We start from the raw sequence: 11519 nt of genomic DNA on the forward strand, positions 1-11519 counted from the left end.
GGGAAAATACTCTGCTAACACAACACTCTGAACTTGGAGTCCCAACGTCATTACTGCGCAGAACAAAGCAAATGAATCAACGGTGATTAGTCGACTAGAGTTTTAGATTACTGGCCCGCATGATTTAAAACCCTAGGTCAAGTCATCTATATAAGGCTTTGATAAGGATAGAGTAGCCTCCATAGCTCTCGTGTTCATCATCTACACCTCCCACAACACTAGTAAGCATATAGACATCAATAAAAAGCAGGTCTTTACCTCGATCGTGAGGGGCTGAACCTGGGGACATCGTGTCGTGTACCAAGCTCGTCCAGATGATCCAATGTCACCATCGACAACCACCTCACCAAAGCTACCCATGTAGCATCTGTCTCAATAATACATCGACAAGGAGAGAAGCTTGCAGCCAACCTTCAGAAGTGGTGGAGCTCAAAGGAGTGAAAGAACAACACAACCCCCGCTTGCGCTAGAAACTGGGTTTTTTTTGCTGCTGCTCACTGTTGGTGGCTGTTGCTCAACGGATGACACCGAAGAGGTGGCCGGCATGGCTGCCACATACCTAAGCGGACATGATGATCCCAACTTACCAACGGCCACCAGCCGCCTCCCACCGGCCACCCCATAATGGTGCACTCTAACTCCTTCCGACGGACCGACGCTCATTCCAGGAGAGAGGACACGAGAAGAGGAAGTTCTTATGTCTCAATCGTCCTCTGTTTCTGCTGTGAGATCAATGGAATGGCCATGCGTTGTTGGTTGACGAGTTGATCCGCTCATGGGATGCACCGTTTTGTTTCATGCCACCAAGTAGTAGGGGTAGTAGTAAAATTGTAAATTTGTTTGGGGTGATGGCCCAGGCTGTCCCCATGAAGGTCTGCCTGCGCTAGCCGTGCATGGGTAGGTAGGGAACTAATTTCGGTTAGGAAGGCAATGCATTTGGTTAGGTAGTACACTGCATCGGTAGGAAGGGCACTTCCTTCAGGTAGACAGTGTACTATGTTAGTAGGTAGGGCTCCGCCGTCGGGTATGCATGTTGGAAATATGCCCCAGGCAATAATAATATGTTATTCTCATATTTTATTTTTCATGAGAAATGTTTATGTCCCATGCTAAAATTGTATTAACCAAAAACATAATACTTGTATGGTTCAATAAACAAACACGGAGTCCCTAGTGAGCCTCTACTTGACTAGCTTGTTGAATAAATGACAGTCATGGTTTTCTGACTATAGACATGAGTTGTTAATTTGATAACAATGCCATATCATTAGGATAATTATGTGATGTACACACCCAAGTTAGAAAAGCAATTAGATCCAATCACTTAGTTTAAATTGCTAGAGCTTTCATTTGCGTTATAACCTAATTCCTTTCACCATGAGATTATACAACTCCCTAGTATCGAAAGAAACTTTGTGAGCATCAAATATCACTTAATAAATGGGTGATCATAAATGTGTCTTTCAGGTATCTTTGAAAGTTACTTTTTAGGTTGCACGTATCAAGAGTGAGATTTGTCCATCCACGTGACGAAGAGATATACTCTGGGTCCACTCAGTAACGCACATTCTACATCCCTTGCAGGCGTGACTAAAGAGTTAGCCATAATGTTTTGTTACAGAACGAGTAAAGAGTACTTGCCGGCAATGATATTAAACTAGGTATGGTGATACCGACGATCAAATCTCGGGAAATTAAAATATCGTGTGACAAAGGGAATAGGGTAACGATTGTCAATGTTCAATCAATTAATGATCTTCGATGAATATGTAGAATACATTATGGATATCCTGATTCTGCTAACGAGCTCTTCCTCGCCGACTTTCTCGCCTTCAGCCTATATTTTTCAAGGTCGGTAGCTAGCCTAGTTCATGTAGGAAAGCACGGCTGGGGGCATGCGGCGCGGTTGTGGTCGGGCACGAGCGAAGGTGGAGATAGGGCAGGGGGCAGGTGTGGGTAGTAGGGCTGGGGACGAGGCGGTTCAGGTGCAAGGGCAACAAGTTTGCCAAGAAAGAGGATGGAAAAGGAAAAAAAGAAATAGAAGATGATAAACCAAAACTTCAGACACAAATAAAACCATACTTATTTAGCCGATTCCAACCCTTTTATCTACCTCTCATCCTTAATGCCACTGCATAAGATATGATGCAATATGGAAGTAACTGCACTGCGGTAAAACAAATAAAATGGTGGATTTCGATACGGGCATCAAGCAAAGTGGAGAGAACAGAAGGTGGTCGCCGTGGCTAGAATGGCATACGGCGAGTCATGGTAGCCGCCAGTGCTAGAGCCGTTGGCGGTGGCGTGGAGGGATGTTCACGCCACACCTCACGCTCACCGTTGGTTGTATTAGAGATGTAATACCGATGCGTATACGATATGGTGTAGTACACCAATCGTATACGTATCCACCTTGTACAAGACATGTGAGGGGCTTTTCCTCGCCTATATTAACACGTAACCGGGGACCCGAGAGTTACACCATTCCACCCAAACACAACGACCTCAAACATGGTATCATGCCTCCCTCTTCCACGACAATAGCCGCCTCCGCCCGTCGCCGTGGTCTTCTGCCATCGTCACCGACCGGCCTCCTCCACAACCCCGACGACCTCAACCCTCCTAGGATCCCGATCTCCCCTCCCTACAATAATTCCCCAGCTTAGATTCCACAAACCACACCACAACCAAATCCTAGATCGATCTATAACCAAGACTTAGAAAGCCGATCTCCATAGCCTTTCGGTGATCGAGCTCCACAACCATGAACAAAAACCTACAACTACAATCTAGACACCTTAGCATAGCCCAAAACCATGATTCCTACATCCCAAAACCCAATCTAAACAAACCCTAGCATCCTCCTGCCGCGGCAGAAAAACACAGAAAAATCCTACCGCGACAACCTGCCACGACAGAAAAAGGCCAAAATCCTGCCGCGATAGAGAAATCAGCACTTTTCCTGCCGCGAAAGCCCGACAAATTCTGATGGCTTCTTCTTCGACAACTGCAGGGGCTCCTCGATTGGCGCCCCTGCCACCAAGCTCACCAGGGAGAACTTTCTCTCATGGCAAGCCCAAGTGCTGCCCACCCTCCGTTGGGCTCGTGTCATGCGTCTGCTTGAAGGTTCCGATCTCTAGCGCCGGCCGAGTTTATTGATGGTGAAGATGGTGAGAAGAAAAAAATTCAGGTTCACAACCCTTCCTATGATGTCTGGATTATGCGAGATCAGCAAGTTGTGAGCTACATCGTGAATTCTCTCTCTGAGGATATCCTCTCTGATGTCTATGGCCTTGTTCATGTTGCTGATGTCTGGCGTGCCATCCATGAGCTTTTCTCTTTGCAGTCCAAGTCGCGGGTCTCCAACCTCTGCGCTGCTCTCATCAACACCAAGAAACTTGACATGACTGCCCATCAGTATATTACCAAGAAGGTTTTGCTTCTCAACTTGCCACTACAGGGAAGAAGATTGATGATGATGAACTGAAGGACTATATCATGAATGGTCTTGATGGTTCTTACAATGGGTTTTGTTGCTGCTCTCAAAGTTGTTCCCTCCACCACGCTCAATGATATGTGCTCTCAGTTGCTGTCCTTTGAGAACCGTGATGCTATGCTCTCCAATGGTCAGGCTCCTGGCTCCTTCACCTCATCGGTCAACGTGGCATCGCGCCATTCGAACCCTAATTTTGGGGGAGGACCTACGCTCCCACCACCCCCTACACCGTCCCATGGTCCCCAGTAGCCGGCCACGCACTATGCACCACCACCTCTATACAACCCACCGCCTCCATATGCACCACCGCCCCAACCATACATGCCGCCACCATATGCTACACCCTATACCTCGCAGCAATACCAGCCCCCATATAGCCCATACCCACAAATGCCATACCGCCCTCCCACATATGCTCAGCCCCCACCACCACCGCAATACCATCCTCCATGCCTGATACGTCCCAAACGTATATATAATTTCTTATGTTCCATGCTACTTTTATGATGATACTCACATGTTTTATACACATTATATGTCATTATTATGCATTTTCCGGCACTAACCTATTGACGAGATGCCGAAGAGCCAGTTGTTGTTTTCTGCTGTTTTTGGTTTCAGAAATCCTAGTAAGAAAATATTCTCGGAATTGGACGAAATCAACGCCCAGGGTCCTATTTTTCCACGAAGCTTCCAGAAGTCCGAAGAGGAAACGAAGTGGGGCCACGAGGTGGCGCCACACTAGGGCGGCGCGGCTCAAGCCCTGGTCGCGCCGGCCTACTGTGTGGGCCCCTCGTGACGCCCCTTGACCTGCCCTTCCGCCTACTTAAAGTCTTCTTCGCGAAACCCCCAGTACCGAGAGCCACGATACGGAAAACCTTCTAGAGACGCCGCCGCCAATCCCATCTCGGGGGATTCAGGAGATCGCCTCCGGCACCCTGCCGGAGAGGGGAATCATCTCCCGGAGGTCTCTTCATCGCCATGATCGCCTCCGGATCGATGTGTGAGTAGTTCACCCCTGGACTATGGGTCCATAGCAGTAGCTAGATGGTTGTCTTCTCCTCATTGTGCTATCATGTTAGATCTTGTGAGCTGCCTATCATGATCAAGATCATCTATTTGTAATTCTACATGTTGTGTTTGTTGGGATCCGATGAATATTGAATACTATGTCAAGTTGATTATCAATCTATCATATATGTTATTTATGTTCTTGCATGCTCTCCGTTGCTAGTAGAGGCTCCGGCCAAGTTGATACTTGTGACTCCAAGAGGGAGTATTTATGCTCGATAGTGGGTTCATGCCTCCATTAAATGCGGGACGGTGACAGAAAGTTCTAAGGTTGTGGATGTGCTGTTGCCACTAGGGATAAAACATCGATGCTTTGTCTAAGGATATTTGTGTTGATTACATTACGCACCATACTTAATGCAATTGTCTGTTGTTTGCAACTTAATACTGGAGGGGGTTCGGATGATAACCTGAAAGTGGACTTTTTAGGCATAGATGCATGCTGGATAGCGGTCTATGTACTTTGTCGTAATGCCCTGATTAAATCTCATAGTACTCATCATGATATATGTATGTGCATTGTTATGCCTTCTTTATTTGTCAATTGCCCAACTATAATTTGTTCACCCAACATCTGTTTATCTTATGGGAGAGACACCACTAGTGAACTGTGGACCCCGGTCCTATTCTTTACATATGAAATACAATCTATCGCAATTGTTCTTTACTTGTTCTTCGCAAACAATCATCATCTTCCACACAATACGTTTAATCCTTTGTTTACAGCAAGCCGGTGAGATTGACAACCTCACTGTTATGTTGGGGCAAAGTACTTTGATTGTGTTGTGCAGGTTCCACGTTGGCGCCGGAATCCCTGGTGTTGCGCCGCACTACACTCCGCCGCTATCAACCTTCAACGTGCTTCTTGACTCCTACTGGTTCGATAAACCTTGGTTTCTTACTGAGGGAAAATTGCTGCTGTACGCATCACACCTTCCACTTGGGGTTCCCAACGGGCGTGTGCTTTACGCGTCATCAAGCTAAATTTCTGGCGCCGTTGGCGGGGAGATCAAGACACGCTGCAAGGGGAGTCTCCCACATCCAATCTCTTTACTTTGTTTTTGTCTGGCTTTACTTTACTTTATTTACTGCTTTGTTTGCTCTATATCAAAAACACAAAAAAATTAGTTGCTAGTTTTACTTTATTTACTGTCTTGTTCTCTATATCGAAAACACAAAAAAATTAGTTACTTGCATTTACTTTATTTAGTTTGCTTTATTTACTACTGCTAAAATGGGTACTGTTGAGAATACTAAGTTGTGTGACTTCACTAGCACAAATAATAATAATTTCTTATGCACACCTATTGCTCCACCTGCTACTACAGCAGAATTCTTTGAAATTAAACCTGCTTTACTGAATCTTGTTATGAGAGAGCAATTTTCTGGTGTTAGTTCTGATGATGCTGCTGCCCATCTTAATAATTTTGTTGAACTATGTGAAATGCAAAAGTATAAGGATGTAGATGGTGACATTATAAAATTGAAATTGTTTCCTTTCTCCTTAAGAGGAAGAGCTAAAGATTGGTTGCTATCTCTGCCTAGAAATAGTATTGATTCATGGACTAAATGCAAGGATGCTTTTATTGGTAGATATTATACTCCCGCTAAAATTATATCTTTGAGAAGTAGCATAATGAATTTCAAGCAATTAGATAATGAACATGTTTCTCAAGCATGGGAGAGAATGAAATCTTTGGTAAAGAATTGCCCAACCCATGGACTGACTACTTGGATGATCATCCAAACCTTTTATGCAGGACTGAATTTTTCTTCGCGGAACCTATTGGATTCAGCTGCTGGAGGTACCTTTATGTCCATCACTTTGGGGGCGGCAACAAAGTTTCTTGATGATATGATGACAAATTATTCTGAATGGCACACGGAAAGAGCTCCACAAGGTAAGAAGGTAAATTCTGTTGAAGAAACCTCCTCTTTGAGTGATAAGATTGATGCTATTATGTCTATGCTTGTGAATGGTATATCTAATGTTGATCCTAATAATGTTCCTTTAGCTTCATTGGTTGCCCAAGAAGAACATGTTGATGTGAATTTCATTAGAAGTAATAATTTCAACAACAATGCTTATAGGAATAATTCTGGTAACAACTATAGGCCATATCCTCGCTGCTAATGGTAATAGTTATGGTAATTCTTATGGGAATTCTTACAACAATAATAGGAGTGTACCCCCTGGTCTTGAAGCCATGCTTAAAGAATTTATCAAGTACACAAACTGCTTTTAACAAATACGTTGAGGAAAAGCTTGATAAAATTGATATTCTTGCTTCTAAGGTTGATAGTCTTGCCTCTGATGTTGATCTTTTAAAATTGAAAGTTATGCCTAATAAGGATAATGAAAATAAGATTGTTACTACAGCAAATGCCATCCAAGTTCGAATTAATGAGAATATTTGATTGATGGCTGAATTGCATGCTAGGTGGGAAAGAGAAGAAAATGAAAAACTAGCTAAAGAGAATAATGTAGCTAAAGTTTGGACTATTACCACCACTAGTAATGTTAATGATTCACATGTTGCTACACCTCCTACTATCAATGGTAAAATAATTGGTGTTTGCAATGTTACTACTCCTAGTGCAAAGCGTGCAAAATTGCCTGAAACTGCTAAAACTGCTGAAACTGATAAAACTGCTGAAATTTTTCAAAATATTGGGGACAATGATTCCATTGCTGTAGGTCATAATGATTTAGATTTTGATGATTGTCACATCTCTGAAGTTATAAAGTTCTTACAAAAACTTGCTAAAAGTCCCAATGCTAGTGCTATAAATTTGGCCTTTACAAAACATATTACAAATGCTCTCATAAAAGCTAGAGAAGAGAAACTAAAACTTGAAATCTCTATTCCTAGGAAGTTAGAAGATGGTTGGGAGCCCATTATTAAGATGAGGGTCAATGATTTTGATTGTAATGCTTTATGTGATCTTGGTGCAAGTATTTCTGTTATGCCTAAGAAAATCTATGATATGCTTGACTTGCCACCATTGAAGAATTGTTATTTGGATGTTAATCTTGCCGATAATGCTATAAAGAAACCTTTGGGGAGGATTGATAATGTTCGTATTATGGTTAACAATAACCTTGTCCCCGTTGATTTTGTTGTCTTGGATATTGAATGCAATGCATCTTGTCCCATTATATTGGGAAGACCTTTTCTTGGAACTGTTGGTGCTACCATTGATATGAAGGAAGGTAATATTAAATATCAATTTCCTCTTAAGAAAGGTATGGAACACTTCCCTAGAAAGAGAATGAAGTTACCTTATGATTCTATTATTAGAACAAATTATGATGTTGATGCTTCGTCTCTTGATAATACTTGATACACACTTTCTGCGCCTAGGCTGAAAGGCGTTAAAGAAAAGCGCTTATGGGAGACAACCCATTATTTTACTTCTGCACTTTATTTTATATTTGAGTCTTGGAAGTTGTTATTACTGTAGCAACCTCTCCTTATCTTTATTTTATTGCATTGTTGTGCCAAGTAAAATCTTTGATAGTAAAGTCAATACTAGATTTGGATTACTGCGCGAGAACAGATTTCTTGCTGTCACGAATTTGAGCAGTAGTCTCTGTAGAAAATTTATAAAAATCTGCCAATTTACGTGCGTGATTCTTAGATATGTACGCAACTTTCATTCAATTTGGGCATTTTCATCTGAGCAAGTCTGGTGCGTCTTAAAAATTCGTCTTTACGGACTGTTCTGTTTTGACAGATTCTGCCTTTGATTTCGCATTGCCTGTTTTGCTATGTTTGATGGATTTCTTTGTTCCATTAACTTTCAGTAGCTTTGTGCAATGTCCAGAAGTGTTAAGAATGATTATGTCACCTCTGAATATATGAATTATGCACTGACCCTCTAATGAGTTTGTTTTGAGTTTGGTGTGGAGGAAGTTTTCAAGGGTCAAGAGAGGAGGATGATACAATATGATCAAGAAGAGTGAAAAGTCAAAGCTTGGGGATGCCCCCGTGGTTAATCCCTGCATATTTTAAGAAGACTCAAGCGTCTAAGCTTGGGGATGCCCAAGGCATCCCTTCTTCATCGACAACTTATCAGGTTCCTCCAGTGAAACTATATTTTTATTCCGTCACATCTTATGTGCTTTACTTGGAGCGTCTGTTTGTTTTTGTTTTTGTTTTTGTTTGAATAAAATTGGATCCTAGCATTCTTTGTTTGGGAGAGAGACACGCTCCGCTGTTTCGTATGAACACATATGTTCTTAGCTTTATCTTTAATGTTCATTGCGAAATTTGAACTACTTCATTCATTGTTATATGGTTGGAAACGGAAAATGCCGCATGTGGTAAATGGTATAATGTCTTGAATAATTTGATACTTGGAAATTGTTATGCTCATATAGATCATGTTTAAGCTCTTGCATCATGTACCTTGTACCCATTAATGAATAACTACATAGAGCTTGTTAAAATTTGGTTTGCATGATTGATCTCTAGAGTCTAGATATTTTCTGGTTGAGGTGTTTGAACAACAAGGAGACAATGTAAAGTCTTATAATAGTTACAATATGTTCATATGTGAGCTTTGCTGCACCTTTTATACTTGAGTTTGCTTCAAACAACCTTGCTAGCCTAGCCTTGTATTGAGAGGAATTCTTCTCGTGCATCCAAATCCTTGAGCCAATAACCATGCCATTTGTGTCCACCATACCTACCTACTACATGGTATTTCTCCACCATTCCAAAGTACATTACTTGAGTGCTACCTTTAAAAATTTCTATTCTTTGCCTTTGCAATATATAGCTCATGGGAAAATAGCCTTAAAAACTATCGTGGTGAAGAATATGTACTTATGTGTCTTATTTCTTAATAAGTTGCTTGTTGAGCGGTAACCATATTTCTGGGGACGCCATCAACTTTTACCTTTGTTGAATATCATGTGAGTTGCTATGCATGTTCGTCTTGTCTGAAGTAAGGGAGATTTTCATGATCAAATGGTTTGAGTATGCATACTGTTAGAGAAGAACATTGGGCCGCTAACTAAAGCCATGATTCATGGTGGAAGTTTCAGTTTGGACAACAATCCTCAATCTCTTATGAGAATATTAACGGTTGTTGAATGCTTATGCATTAAAGAGGAGTCCATTATCTGTTGTCTATGTTGTCCCGGTATGGATGTCTAAGTTGAGAATAATCAAAAGCGAGAAATCCAATGCGAGCTTTCTCCTTAGACCTTTGTACAGACGGCATAGAGGTACCCCTTTGTGACACTTGGTTGAAACATATGCTATGCAATGATAATCCGTGTTAATCCAAGCTAATTAGGACAAGGTGCGAGCACTATTAGTATACTATGCATGAGGCTGGCAACTTATAGGATGTCTTATACATAACACATATGCTTTATTACTACCGTTGACAAAATTGTTTCTTGTTTTCAAAATGAAAAGCTCTAGCACAAATATAGTAATCAATGCTTCCCTCTGCGAAGGGCCTATCTTCTACTTTATTGTTGAGTCAGTTTGCCTATTCTTTCTATCCCATAAGCAAACACTTGTATCAACTGTGTGCATTGATTCTTACATGTTTACCTATTGCACTTGTTATATTACTTTTTGTTGACAATTATCCATGAGATATATATGTTGAAGTTGAAAGCAACCGCTGAAACTTATATCTTCCTTTGTGTTGCTTCAATGCCTTTACTTTGAATTTATTGCTTTATGAGTAACTCTTATGCAAGTCTTATTGATGCTTGTCTTGAAAGTATTATTCATGAAAAGTCTTTTCTACATGATTCATTTGTTTACTCATTATCTTCATCATTGCTTCGAATCGCTGCATTCATCTCATATGCTTTACAATAGTATGATCAAGATTATGATAGCATGTCACATTAGAAATTATCTTTGTTATCGTTTACCTACTCGAGGGCGAGTAGGAACTAAGCTTGGGGATGCTTGATACGTCCCAAACGTATCTATAATTTCTTATGTTCCATGCTACTTTTATGATGATACTCACATGTTTTATACACATTATATGTCATTATTATGCATTTTCCGGCACTAACCTATTGACGAGATGCCGAAGAGCCGATTCTTTGTTTTACGCTGTTTTTGGTTTCAGAAATCCTAGTAAGGAAATATTCTCGGAATTGGACGAAATCAACGCCCAGGGTCCTATTTTTCCACGAAGCTTCCAGAAGTCCGAAGAGGAAACGAAGTGGGGCCACGAGGTGGCGCCACACTAGGGCGGCGCGGCCCAAGCCCTGGCCGCGCCGGCCTACTGTGTGGGCCCCTCGTGACGCCCCTTGACCTGCCCTTCCGCCTACTTAAAGTCTTCGTCGCGAAACCCCCAGTACCGAGAGCCACGATACGGAAAACCTTCCAGAGACGCCGCCGCCGCCAATCCCATCTCGGGGGATTCAGGAGATCGCCTCCGGCACCCTGCCGGAGAGGGGAATCATCTCCCGGAGGTCTCTTCATCGCCATGATCGCCTCCGGATTGATGTGTGAGTAGTTCACCCCTGGACTATGGGTCCATAGCAGTAGCTAGATGGTTGTCTTCTCCTCATTGTGCTATCATGTTAGATCTTGTGAGCTGCCTATCATGATCAAGATCATCTATTTGTAATTCTACATGTTGTGTTTGTTGGGATCCGATGAATATTGAATACTATGTCAAGTTGATTATCAATCTATCATATATGTTATTTATGTTCTTGCATGCTCTCCGTTGCTAGTAGAGGCTCTGGCCAAGTTGATACTTGTGACTCCAAGAGGGAGTATTTATGCTCGATAGTGGGTTCATGCCTCCATTAAATGCGGGACAATGACGAGAAAGTTCTAAGGTTGTGGATGTGCTTGTTGCCACTAGGGATAAAACATCGATGCTTTGTCTAAGGATATTTGTGTTGATTACATTACGCACCATACTTAATGCAATTGTCCGTTGTTTGCAACTTAAT

This window comes from Lolium rigidum, chromosome 3 (genome assembly GCF_022539505.1).
Source record: "Lolium rigidum isolate FL_2022 chromosome 3, APGP_CSIRO_Lrig_0.1, whole genome shotgun sequence".
NCBI classification, from domain to species: domain Eukaryota; kingdom Viridiplantae; phylum Streptophyta; class Magnoliopsida; order Poales; family Poaceae; genus Lolium; species Lolium rigidum.